Raw genomic sequence first — 13,094 nt, forward strand, 5'->3', positions numbered from 1 at the left:
TTCGTTTTAAGTTACCTAATTAACTAAACCAATTTTAAGGGTTTGTTAACTAAAGTAAACCAAAAGTCTCGAATCAAAGATTTTCGACTCTGAAATTCGGTTATGCGTAAGAAAGGTGTTAGGCACCCCACACTGCCTATCCAAAGGATAGTACCCCATTTTAACTTAATTCTAATGTTACATTTTTTATGAAGAAATTAGATACTCGGCATTTTTTTTTTTTTTGAAAAATTTTTGTACAAGCAATATACATATATATTCTGTGGACGCCTACAAATTACCCCTGCGGGGGCCATTGGTGGGATGTGGGGAATTTCTTTTCTAAGTTGGTCACACATTGGGTTTTTCACAACGTGACTCTTGTGTGCTTGTAATTCTAAGGTGGGGTGTGTGTATGTGAGTCCCTTTTTCTTATTTTTATTTTAGGAGTCACTACCAACCATTGGTTTTGTGTTAGATGTGATTGGTCACCTAGGGGTCTAATTCATTTTAGGTTGCCTAATTAACTAAACCAAAATTTGAGGGTTCATTAATTGAGGCAAATCAAAAAGTTTTGAACCTAAGATCTTGGACTCGGAAGTTTGGTTACGTGTGGGAAGGTGTTAGGCACCCCACAATGCCTATCTGATGATAGTACCTTATTTTAATTTATTTCAAAGAGTGAAGAAATAGAATACTTGGCATTTTGATTTTTGAAAAAAGGTTATGCAAACAATATATATATATATATATATGCATGTGAGTAATTATTTACCGTATAGCTAGCATGTGAATATTAATTCCAATGGATATTTACAAACAAGACATGTGAGGTATATACATAAGTAGCATGTGGGAGAGCATAAAAAATAATCTACAAGAGCATGTGAATAGAATACTTAATAGGTAGGCAGCATGTGACTGTTAACTATTATACACAAAAAAAATAGGGAGTTGGAAGAATAGCACATTGTTGTCATCCACAATTTTCTTTTTCTTTTTTATCATACAAAAAAGATGACAAGTAAAATATGTTAGTGCCAAAGAAATGAGAGGGACAATGTAAGTTTGATTGGTGTTCAAGGATTCAAGAAAATGAACCATGGACACAAATCTTTAACACTACTCTAAGGAAAAGTTTGAAATCATAATGTATGAGCAAATTTTACAATGTTCACTTTTTATTATTATTATTTTTTTAAAAGGAAGATTGAAAACGACACATTTTTATTGAAAGGTAGAATTTTATTGAGAAATTTTAAGAAAACATTTTTCAACACATTTTTTTTTAAGAAAAGTTCCTTTTGAACAAGCAAAGTTGCAAAGGCAAAATAATTTTTTTTTTTTTAAAGAAAGTTTTTGAAAAGTGCCATGATTAAAAAAAAAAAATTATAGAGAACAATGTTATCTATATATATATATATATATATATATAACCGAAGCCTTTGCTGGCACCACAATTTTCCACGTCAGCACAATATTTAAAAAATAAAAAATAAATAAAAATTATAACTCCTTAAAACCCTAGCAACCTTACCCCTCTCTCAAGTCTTAAGCTATAAAGAGATTTTCTTTGGTTTCTGCAAACTCTCTCTCTCTCCATATGTAGGAAGCCCTAAACGCACGGTATAGCATTCAAGATCTACAACTCACGGTATAGATTTTAGCTTATAAAGTTCAGCTTTTGTAAGGTTAGTTTGTTTATATATTTAGTCCTTACGTTTAGGTTTAGGTTTTAAGAGATTTATATATTACTACTATGTGGCTAAATTTCCCGTGACATCAGTTTTATGTTTTTAATAAAATACATCAGGAAAGCATGAGAAGGCGCATAAATATTTAGTCCTTACGTTTAGGTTTAGGTTTTAAGAGATTTATATATTACTACTATGTGGCTGAATTTCCCGTGACATCAGTTTTATGTTTTTTTTTTTTTCTTTAATTTGTTTTATGTAAGGTTAGTTTGTTTACATCAGTTCTTTATCTCAAAGATAAGGCTTTTATTTCTACCGCAAGAACTATTTAGGTATGTATCCCTTGCAAGCACACATGAACTTAAATTGTCTTTTAATATATGCATGCTTTATTATTTTCTAATAGTTTTTCCGTGCATCGCACGGGTTAGCGACTAGTTTAAGTTGAAAAGATTTCTAAAAAGAGTTCATGGGTTTTTATTTCTTTTTTTAAAAAAAGGTTTTGGGCTTTAAGAAAAATCCCATGATTTTTACATGGAAAGACAAGTTTCAAAAGACTTTACTTGTTCAAAAGATTTTTTTTTTTTATGAAAGAAATTCCAGCGTGGTAAAAACATTTTTGATAACATTTTTTTTTTTATTTTGAACACAATTTTTTGGATTTGGTTTGGAAAATCAAACATTCTTTTTAAAAGCACTTTTCAATGTTGTAAAAACATTTCCTAAAAAAAATGATTTTCAAATTTTTTAAGAAAGAGAAGAAAACACATTTTTTGAAGAAAAACCCAATGTGGTAATTTTTTTAAAATGAATTTTTTAAAACACATTAGAAATTCCAACGTGTAAAAACATTTTTTTTAACACAATCTTTTGGATTTGGTTTGGAAAATCTAAAATTCTTTTTAAAAGCATTTTTCAACGTGGTAAAAAAATTTCCTAAAAAAAATGATTTTCAGATTTTTAAAGAAAAAGAAGAAAACACATTTTTTTAAGAAAACCCCAATGCGGTAAAAATAGTTTTTTTTTTTTTGAAAATGAATTTTTTAAAACACATTATTTTAGGATTTTGCAAGAAAATGAGAAAACATTATGTTATGAAAGCTTCTTTTTTTTTTTTTAGAAAAAGACATTTTTTGAAAAATGAAAGGATTTTTTTTTTTTTTGAAAGAAAACTTTAAAAAGAAAGACCTTTTTTTTTTTTTTTTGAAAGATTTTTATTTTAAAAGAACGTTTTTCATAGAAAAAGGGAGGAACAAAGAAACTCTATTTTGAAAAGAATTTCCTTAGAAAAGTGTGTAAAGAAATTGTTTTACCCAAGCAATTTTAATTTATGGCAACATTATTGATGAGAAAAGTAAAAGAGCAAAGGTAAAGTGCAGAAAAATAAATAGCAAATTAAGTAAAGTGCTGAAATTTAAATGACAATAAAGTAAAGAGTAGAAAAATAAATGACAAAAGTAAAGAGCTGAAATTTAAATGATATAAAAGTAAAGAGCTGAAATTTAAAGTGCAAAAATTTAAATGATATTAAAATAAAGTGCAGAAAATATTGTAAAGGTTTATTGGAGAAGGATTTTTTATATCTCTCTTAAATATATTTTAATCACTTTCAAGCCTTATGGGTGCTTCATCATAAAGAAATGAGAGTTCTAAATCATCAACCATTCTTATGAGACATAATCATATTGTGTTTTATTTGAGGTTTAAAAACCATTCAAGAGGGAGGAGATAGAAAATCTTTTTGTTTATTTAGGTTCTAGATGTGGAATATATATATATATATATATATATAAGTGCAAATAAAATAAAGGGGAGGGGGATGGAGCAAGAAATTAAAGGGATAACATAAAAATAAAGGGAAAGGAATTACTTGAAAATAAAATGGATGACATAAATGTAAAGTAAGAACAAAAGAAATCCCTAGATGCCTAGATGGAATGAGATTTCTTCCCCCTAGGGGTACTTCCCATATAAAGGTCTAGGAGATGGTCCAATACCCATCTAAGGAAACAATCACAATATCGCAAACAAGCAATAACAATATAGACATAAAGATAAAGAGATATTTACACAACAATATAGCAAGTAAAATAAAGAGACAATGTAAAGAAGAGAACTTCATATATATATGTAGATGGTGTTTACATGAGATTAAAAAGAAGATGAGATGGGTGTAGTTATTAAGAAACAACTCCATTCCTACAAGCTTACCCACAAAATTACAAGCAAAAATGGAAAAGGTTTTTTTTTTTTTTGGTGGTGGGTTTCCTAGAGAGAGAGAGAGAGGAGAGAGAAACTTTTTTCAGAATTTCTAAGAGGTTTTCTCAGAATTTTTCCACTCTTTCTCCATTTTTCCCTATTTTACTATCTATTTTCCCCTATAAAAAGTTCCTATATTTGGTTCCTTTTTTTTTTTCAAAAAATGAGGGGGTATTTATAGAAGGGGTGATGGAAACGGGAGGCTAGCTGAAGTGTAACATGTTACACTTCAGCTAGCCTCTCATTTTTGCCACCTCATTGGGCTATTTTGTCTTTTTCTCATTTTCTGGTCTAATTTTCGTGCAGTTTTTTGGAGGCCTTTCCAAGCTCCGTTTTCTTCAACATTTATATTCTTGGAAAGCTCTGAATATCTAGTTTCCAATAGTCTTGACCTTGTCGAATTTGGAGCTGCGATTGTTGAGATATTGGGCTCAGAAGGAAAGTGACATAGTGCTAAAAAATTCTATGACATTTTTCCTTAAAAATTTTGTATCTTCCAATCCGGAATAGACATCGTCGAGCCCTTTTTATGAAAAGTAGCCAAGACCTTGTTCTTTAAGATGGTTCAGCTGGATTTCTCTAGTTCTTGCCCAACTGGTATAGTTTATTGTGTGAAGTTGGCCCAAAAGCTGCCTGTTTTTCCTTTTTTTTTTTTTTTTTTTTTTTTAAGTGAAGATTTTATTAGGGTTTTTTTGGTATTTTGGCAACATCTTATCCATTTTAGCTCCGATTTTGACCCGTAAACTATCGTTTCAAAGGGAAAAATATCCCCTACGAGACTGTCCAAAGTTCATCTTAATCTGATGGTTGGATCCAAAAGTCAACTTTTTTACCATACCTAGTTAGGGTTTTGGCCTCAATTGCTATAAAAAGGGGTTTTTAAATTTTGTAACCCTTTGATCCACTGTCCTATCATGTTGTATTTATTTTTACCCTTTTAGACTTTGAAATTTGTATTTTTGCAAATTGTTTCATTTTTTTTTTGGCATTTGTTTTGATGCGTGAATCGGACCAGAAAAAATACGGTATCAACATATTCATGTGATTATTTATTTATTTATAACGTAGCATGTGAATATTTATTTCAAGGATTTATTTACAAATAAAGCATGTGAAGAATATACATACATAGCATGTGAGAATCATCTTACCATGTTGCAAGAAATAATACACACACACACACATATATATAAGAACATGTGAATAATTATATACTACATATTTAGCATGAACATATTTATATACTATATATTTAGTATGAATATCTACAACGTAAAAAGAAAAGAGGGAGGATAAGAAAGATAGCACCTTGTTGTTATCCACCATATTTATCTCATTTATCATGCAAAAAACACAATAGAAAGAAACATTAGTGCCAAAAAAGGGAGAGAATCATGTTAGCTTGATTGGTGTCTATTGTTTGAAAGAGAATTTTGGGGAAGGATTGATTTTTAAAAAGTTTCATAGGTTTTCCTTTTAAAGAAAAGGGGTTTGGATTTAGAAATTCCATGGTTTTTATTTTGATAATAAAAGTTTTAAGCAAAAGGAGTTTGTTTTGAAAATATTTTTTTTGTAAAAACACCAATTTCGAAAAAAGAACTTTGAGGAAAAGGTCGATAGTTTCATGAGTTTTTCTTTTAAAGAAAAATGGTTTGGATTTAAAAATCCCATGATTTGATAATAAAAGAAGGTTTGTATTGAATACGCTTTTGTGAAAAGACCAATTTTGAACAAAAACAACTTAAGAAAAGAATTTATTTAAAGAAAATGTTTCCATGGGTTTTATTTTTAAAGAAAAAAGTTTGGATCCAAAAATTCCATGATTTTTATTATTCTTGAAGAAATCATAGTTTAGAATTTTTTTTTTTTTTTTTTTAATCAAAAACTTTGTTTATACAAAAGGGGGTTTTTTTAAAAAAGGATTTTTTACATAGTAAAAGAAAATCAATTTTGGAAAGAAAGAAAAATATTCTCTTTTTTTTAATAGAAAAATCTTTTAAAGATTTTTAGGATTTTAAATAAAAATAAGACCTTTTGAAAACTTTTTTTTTTTTTTTTGAAAAGGAGTAATGGTTGAAACCATTTTTTTATTTTATAGAAAAAAATCTTTTAGAGATTTGTTAATCTAAGCTTTTTATTTTATGGCAACGTTACACATGAGAAAGAATAGGAGTTTGACTTATCTCCAGTATTTTTTTAATTGGAATCTCATTTTGTTTTAATGAGAAACTATCACATCACCCACTAATTAAATAAAATGAGGAGATTAAAACTAACTACCATTTGCCATTGTTTATTTAAAACAAAAGGAGATTTTTAGTTAAAAAAAGTATTGGAGGTAAGCGAAACCCATAAAATAGAGAGAAACAAGAATAAATAAAAGTGCTAGAAATTAAAAAGGCAAAAAAATAAAGTGCTTTAAAAGTAAAGGAATTTAAAGACAAGACATTAAAATAAAGAACTTGGAATGTATAGAAATTTAAAGACAAGATATTAAAATAAAGTGTTTGGAATTTAAAGAAGTGGAAAGACAAGGTAATAAATATAAAGAGCTTGGAATTTAAAGGAATGTAAAGACAAGACAATAAATATAGAGTTTGGAATTTAAAGAAATGTAAAGACAAAAAAATAAAGTAAATTTTATCGGAAAATCATTTTTAGAAATTTTTTCCTAAATAAGTTCTAATCTTGCCACATCAAGCCTCATGGATTCTTTACCAATAGAAGAAATGGGAGGCAAGCCATCACCATTTTCTAGGCAACATACCTATATTGTGCTTAGAAACAAGGTTTAGAACCCATTTAAGAAAAACCCACCTATGATAAAGTTTTATTTTCTAACTAGAATGGTCACGCACTTGGCCTAAGCCATTGCACACCATCTAGTTGGAAATGTATAGATTTATCATAGATGTTGTGGTTACTCTCTCAAGTGAGAAGGTAACCAAAAGAAAAAGGGGTAGAAAATGTTTTTTAGGTTTTGAGAGAGAGAGAGAGAGAGAGAGAGATGAAGCAATATAGAGTACAATAAGTAAATAGAAGGAATGAACAATATATATAGATGAGCAAGTAAATAAATGCAACAAGATTAATAAGCAAGTAAATAAAGCAATAAGATAAAAAGAAACAACAAAATAAATAGATGAACAAGATAAAGGAACAACAAGATAAATAGATATATGAACAAATAAATAAGAACAACAAGATAAATAGATAGATGAACAAGTAAATAAATGCCTAGACTTGATGAGTCCTTCCCCCTATGGGTACTTCTCACAGTGTTTAGGAAAAGGTATAAAACTCATCTAGTAAAAACCCACAAGCATATAAATATGGTGTAAATGCGCTTTTAGTCCCTACATTTTGCACTTTTTTCTATTTTGGTCCCTATATTTTATTTTTACCACTTTTAGTCCCAAAAACAATTAACGCCCGACATTTAAGTCCTTACCGTCAGGCAACTAACGAGGAAAGCTGATGTGGCTGATGGAGAGAACTGTAAATCATTTAAAAATATTAAAAATCCACTGTGGCCAAGTCTGCCTTGCCACATGGCCTTCTCGCCCAACTTACTCACACGCGTCCCTCACGTGACCACCACTACCACGTTAATCTCCCAAATCAGTACCAAAAAACCCAAAATCCCCTAAATCAGTACCAGAAACCCTAACAATAAAAAATATTCCTCACTTCCACCCACACAGCTATTCCTTGAAGCCCAGACCATAATGGAAGCAAGCTGTTCAACAAGTTCCAGTGTGAGGAGGAGAGCACCAATGAGGTGCTACTGTAATAAAAAACCTGTCATAGTTGTGTCATGGACATTAGACAATCCTGGTAGAAGATTCTACGACTGTCTAAACTACTGGGTAAATTGTTAGTTATTTTTAGTTAAAATTGTTGATTCAAAATGTGATGGTTCTAAGCTTATATGAATCTTCTTGGTGTAGTATTATATTTTGTGAAAAGAGCAGGCATGAATTTAAGCGAAGAGTCAAGACTCAAGAATTTAGTCGAAATGTTACATGCCTATTACATTTTCATTGTATATTGAGTTCTAGTTTGAAGTATAATGGAAAAGCAAATACAGATCCCATGGGTCAAATTTTAATTCAGTTTTGCCCTCTCCTTCAACCAAGAAATTTCAGAAAGTGTACTAATAGACACTTTATATTCTTCATGATTTTTAGATGAGAGTAGCTATTTATGTCACTATGTTGTTATGTCTATTTATGTCACTATGTTTGTTGTATCTGCGGATGTTCTTCATGAATAGCTTACTGAGTGAATAATTGAATTTTATTGGATGCTCAACAAATTGATCTTTACTTGCAATATTGATGGTCATAGATGGAGCATTCCTCTAATTGGATGGCCAAGAGAGATGATTTTCTTCTTTGTTTTAATTTATTTTCATTGATTAAGAAATCTTCTATTTTTCTAATTGCTTTCCAGTTGTTTTTACTCTTTAGGGGTTTCCTTTCTACTTCTATGAAAGGGTTATCTAATGCTATTAATTGTTCAAAAATAATTCTAGTAAAGGTTAACTCACCAAGCTAGTTTAGCTCACGAAGCCTGCAATAAGTAGTAAAATTGTCAAAGAATAGTACTAGTAGTTAGTAATTCACTAAATAAGAAAAACTACAATTTCATTCAACAAACTTGACTTTGAAAGAATTGTTCATAATGTAATGCAAATTAAAAAGAAAAAAAGTTTTAAAGTCAGCTCTTAAATTCTTGAACAAAATCTCTATACAATTAGGCTGATGATTACAAATTTACATCCTTACCTAGTTACCTACTTCTCAATAACTTCTAGTATGATTTAAGTTTTTAAATCTCTAGTAATATTTATATATATATATATATATATATATGTATATATTTCAAAGTAGCATATTTTTGTGAAAGGATTATAGTTTTGTTTAGCAAATTCATCATGATTACAAAGACAAATTAGGAATTTGACAAGATCCTCAGCAATATTATTACTATGTGAAGATTCTCTTTGCACCCCATTTATCTACATTGCAGCCACTTGATTTAGTAAAATTAGTAGAGAATTATTGATTACTACATTAATTAATTTCAGTATTTTGTTTCAATTTGTTGCTGCAATAGTTTACGGGTTTTCATTTTTTGAGCATTATTTGCATTTCAGGTGAGGCGTAAGTGTAGGTTCTTCCAATGGCATGATAATGAGATACGTGCTCGTGGTAAGGTGCTTATCCCATGGCAAAGGCAGAGGACCATCACACATGAGGCTGAAGTTGCAAGTTGCAAGAAGAGGGAGAAGTTTTTAGTTGTGGCTGTGGCATTGTTAGTGGTGATGTGTGTAGTTTTGTGTTTGGTTTGGTAATGTAGGTAATGTATGTAGTGTTTGGTTAGGTAATGTATGTAATGTAGGGGTGAGTAAACTGTTGTTGTGTTTGAGCACCACCTGCTGTGTGCAAGCAACAAGTGCTGCTGCTGGTGTGAGTTGTTGCTGCTGATGTTGCTATTGCTATGAATATTGTTAATAGGGTTGGCAGTTTAGATGTATGTAGGGTAGTGATTGTTATGGGAATTATTAGGGCAGTGTTAGTTTATGTTGGGCTGGCAATGTGTATAATTTTTGTATGAGATGTGTTTAGCCATGTATTACCTTATGGTAATTTTGTGCTCTTGCCAATTGTTAGCAATGTAACCCACTTCCCTATGAAATGAATACACTTTTTGTTCAAGATATAAATGTAAATTCTGATTTGAATGCATCTACCTATGGATTCCACAATGTGAATGAAATGAATACACACCTATTGCAGAAAATGTATTAACTATACTATTACTGTTTTGTACTTGTAAATGTACCAGTTTTGCAAAAAATGTATTTACCTTTAAATGTATTAACCAACTGGTTGTACTGTTCTCAATACAAATACATTAACTGCCTCTCATTGATGTGAGTACCAAAGGTAAAGGACATAAGATTCAATATTAAACTAAACAACACAAATTGAATAGAAATACATCTTCAACTTATCATTGATTGCTAACAACTACAATCATCATAATTACATAGTTCAACTACAACACTAACAACCATAACCACATTAAAGTAAGATTGCACAACACCTGCCATCATCTCCAGAATTGCATAAAACACACTGGCATTGTTCAACTACAACATTAACATCAGTTGGTACACAATCACCATAATTACATAGTTAAGCCAAAATAGGGCATTGCTCCATAGTGAGGCAGATCACCATAAATACACAAAACAGTTGACATAACTACACAATATAAGTGACCCTCATCAACAAAAGGAAAAATCTATTTCTTGCTCTCTTCATTTCCTTGGACCCTGTACAGATGATTGACTCCCAACATGTCTGATTGCTTCCATATATCTAGATGCATTCTTAGAAGCCTTCAGAGTCTCTGATGTGACCACCCTTTTCTTTTTTTGCCTTGAAGTTGGGTTGCGGCTATTGGAGCTGTGATGTGCACCTAACTGCTGTTAGGGCATACTGGTTTGACATGGTGCAAACTAAGTGGCTAACCCTGTCCTGGACTGGGATGGAGCACCTGGTCTGAACTGGTATGGTGCACTTGGAGTGGATGGGCTATGCATGGTAGCCTGGTGTGGTGCAAATGGTGTGGTTGAGGTTGTCTTGGCCTGTGATGGTGCATTTATGGTTCTACTGGTCTACAAATAAGAAATTAACAAACAAGGTTAATAGTGAGTATTGAATGGCAACTGTTTCACCCTAATGTCACTTTATTACCTTATTATATGTGTTGGTTTTGTTTGTGGTGTCTGGCAGTGAAGAGTTTCCTCCAATCTCACCCTTGCAACCTCTCCTATTGTACCCTAACTTACCACAGGCCTTACACTGCTTAGAGATGCCAGCTCTCTTACCACTTGTTGGTTCATTAGGTTCCCTTGCTCTCTTCTTCTTAGATTTGCCAGATGATCTTCTTTTGATAGGGGGCTGAATTGGGATCACACCACTTGGTCTCCACATATTTTGCCCATTGATTGGTGCTATGATTGGCTCGTAGCATGCTCTGTATGTAGATACATGGTAACAGGGGTGAACATAATGCTCATCATCTTGTCTGTTGAAAAATATGCAAGAGATTGCATGAGCTCATGGTATGCCAGTTATGTTCCACTTCCTACAACTGCAATGTGCTGTGGCCAAGTCAACAGTAAAACTCTATAGACCATTTTTCACTTCAAACTGTGTCTGCCTTACCTAACAAGCTAACCACCTATTGGCTACCAGCTTTTCCTTGTGCAACCTCTTCATCACCTTAACACAAATATTTGACTCTAGCCTCACACCCTTCTCTCTGTTCTCTTGGAACCTAGTCATTAGATATAGTCTGGTGCACTTAAGCTACAATCACATACAAGTACAATGAAACATTAGATATTAATTGCAACAACTGCCATAAACAATACCAAAAATCACTATAATTAACTGTAGGTGACCATAAATACTCATACCATGCTAATTATGGGCTTAGATCTGAATTTAAGAATCTTGCTGTTGAAACTCTCACACATATTGTTAAGTATGGTGTCAGTTAAGCCATCCTCACTAAACATGTGTCTGTCCCATTTTGTTGTTGAGTGAAAATCCAACCAGTTGTGTGCATCAGCATCAATCTCCTTCAACTCATCCATCACCCTATCAAACTCTTGTTTGTAAGTTGCCTTGGCTGCCCTCCTAAACATGTCTTTGATCAAAACACCAGGATGGTTCTTCCTGAAGTTCTTATACAGGTGCCTGTAGCAAATCCTGTGTTTATACTATGGCCAGTTGTTAATGAATGTTTACACCAACCACTGTCACAAACAGTATCACAGGCAAGTATGTGAAGTTAGTGGACCAAAAGTACAATGACTAAATACAGATTAAAGCAACCAATGGAGAATTAACTACACACCTTTTGCTAGTCTGACATAAATACACATTTCCTATTCTGGCCTATGTCTACAAGTAACAAATTGATGATAAACTAAGTCCAAAAGTCCTTGGTTTCAGTCTCTACCATTGCATATGTAAGTGGGAAATACTTTTCATTAGGATCTCTGCTTACTGCAATAATCAATTGCCACCCTGACTTGTTTTTCAAATGGTAGGCATCCAAACCAATGAATGGCCTACATCCAGCCAGAAACCCTTTCTTGCATCCCTTTAAACATATGTATAGTCTCTAAACATATGTATAGCCTCTCAAAATAAGGCACTCCACACACCAAGTCAGACTTAGTTGCTAAATCACCATCATTGAATGTATGTACCTTCATAAGTATTATATTGGTAGGACTAGACCTCCTTAATTCCTCACAATACTCCCACAACTGGTTGTATTGTTGTGTACAAGCCCCATCCACATGTTCTTTAGCCTTATCCCTAGTCCTACTTGCTTTTCCTACACTTATGTTTATGGTATACTTTTCATTGACAGCTTCTTGGATGTCTCTTAACTTGATGTTAGGCTGTATTTTCACCTTCTTCGTCAACTTCTTCCCAATGTATGATGAAGTACACCTACGATTCTTAAATGTTCTAGAGCATGTATGTTCCAAATTCAATGTCCTTAGTTGGTAGCTCCTCTCCCTTGGCACTTTTGCTAGATAGACAACAAACTTGCAGTTTTCCTAGTAGAGAGCTCTTACCCTTTGCAGGTCATTTTTTACAAATTTGATCCCCCATCCACCATAAACTGCATATTCTGTTATAACTTCCTTGAATTGCTTGGGTGTTGTAAACAACATATCTTTTTCAAAAGAAATATGCTCTTCCTTAGCCACTAGCTTAAAAACAAGGAACTTTTTCACTTCCTCATTTTTCTATCCCTTACCATTTCCCACATGTATACTTCTATCATCCTCAGCATCATCATCGCTATTGTACCTAAGCTCATCATCAGATGATGATTCCACCAGACTGTACAATTCCTCACTCTCATAATCAGAGTTCATTACACCAACACCCATTTGGCCTGGTTCAACAACATCATCATAATCATCCTTACCATCCCAACTGTCACTACTGTTTTCAACAAAGTCCCTGGTTCAACTCTACCTCATCATCTAGCCCACTTCCCCCACCTCCACTATCATTGCCATCACTTATAATAAAGACCAAAGGTGGGTGCTCA

Source organism: Quercus lobata, chromosome 5 (assembly GCF_001633185.2).
Source record: "Quercus lobata isolate SW786 chromosome 5, ValleyOak3.0 Primary Assembly, whole genome shotgun sequence".
Classification (NCBI taxonomy): domain Eukaryota; kingdom Viridiplantae; phylum Streptophyta; class Magnoliopsida; order Fagales; family Fagaceae; genus Quercus; species Quercus lobata.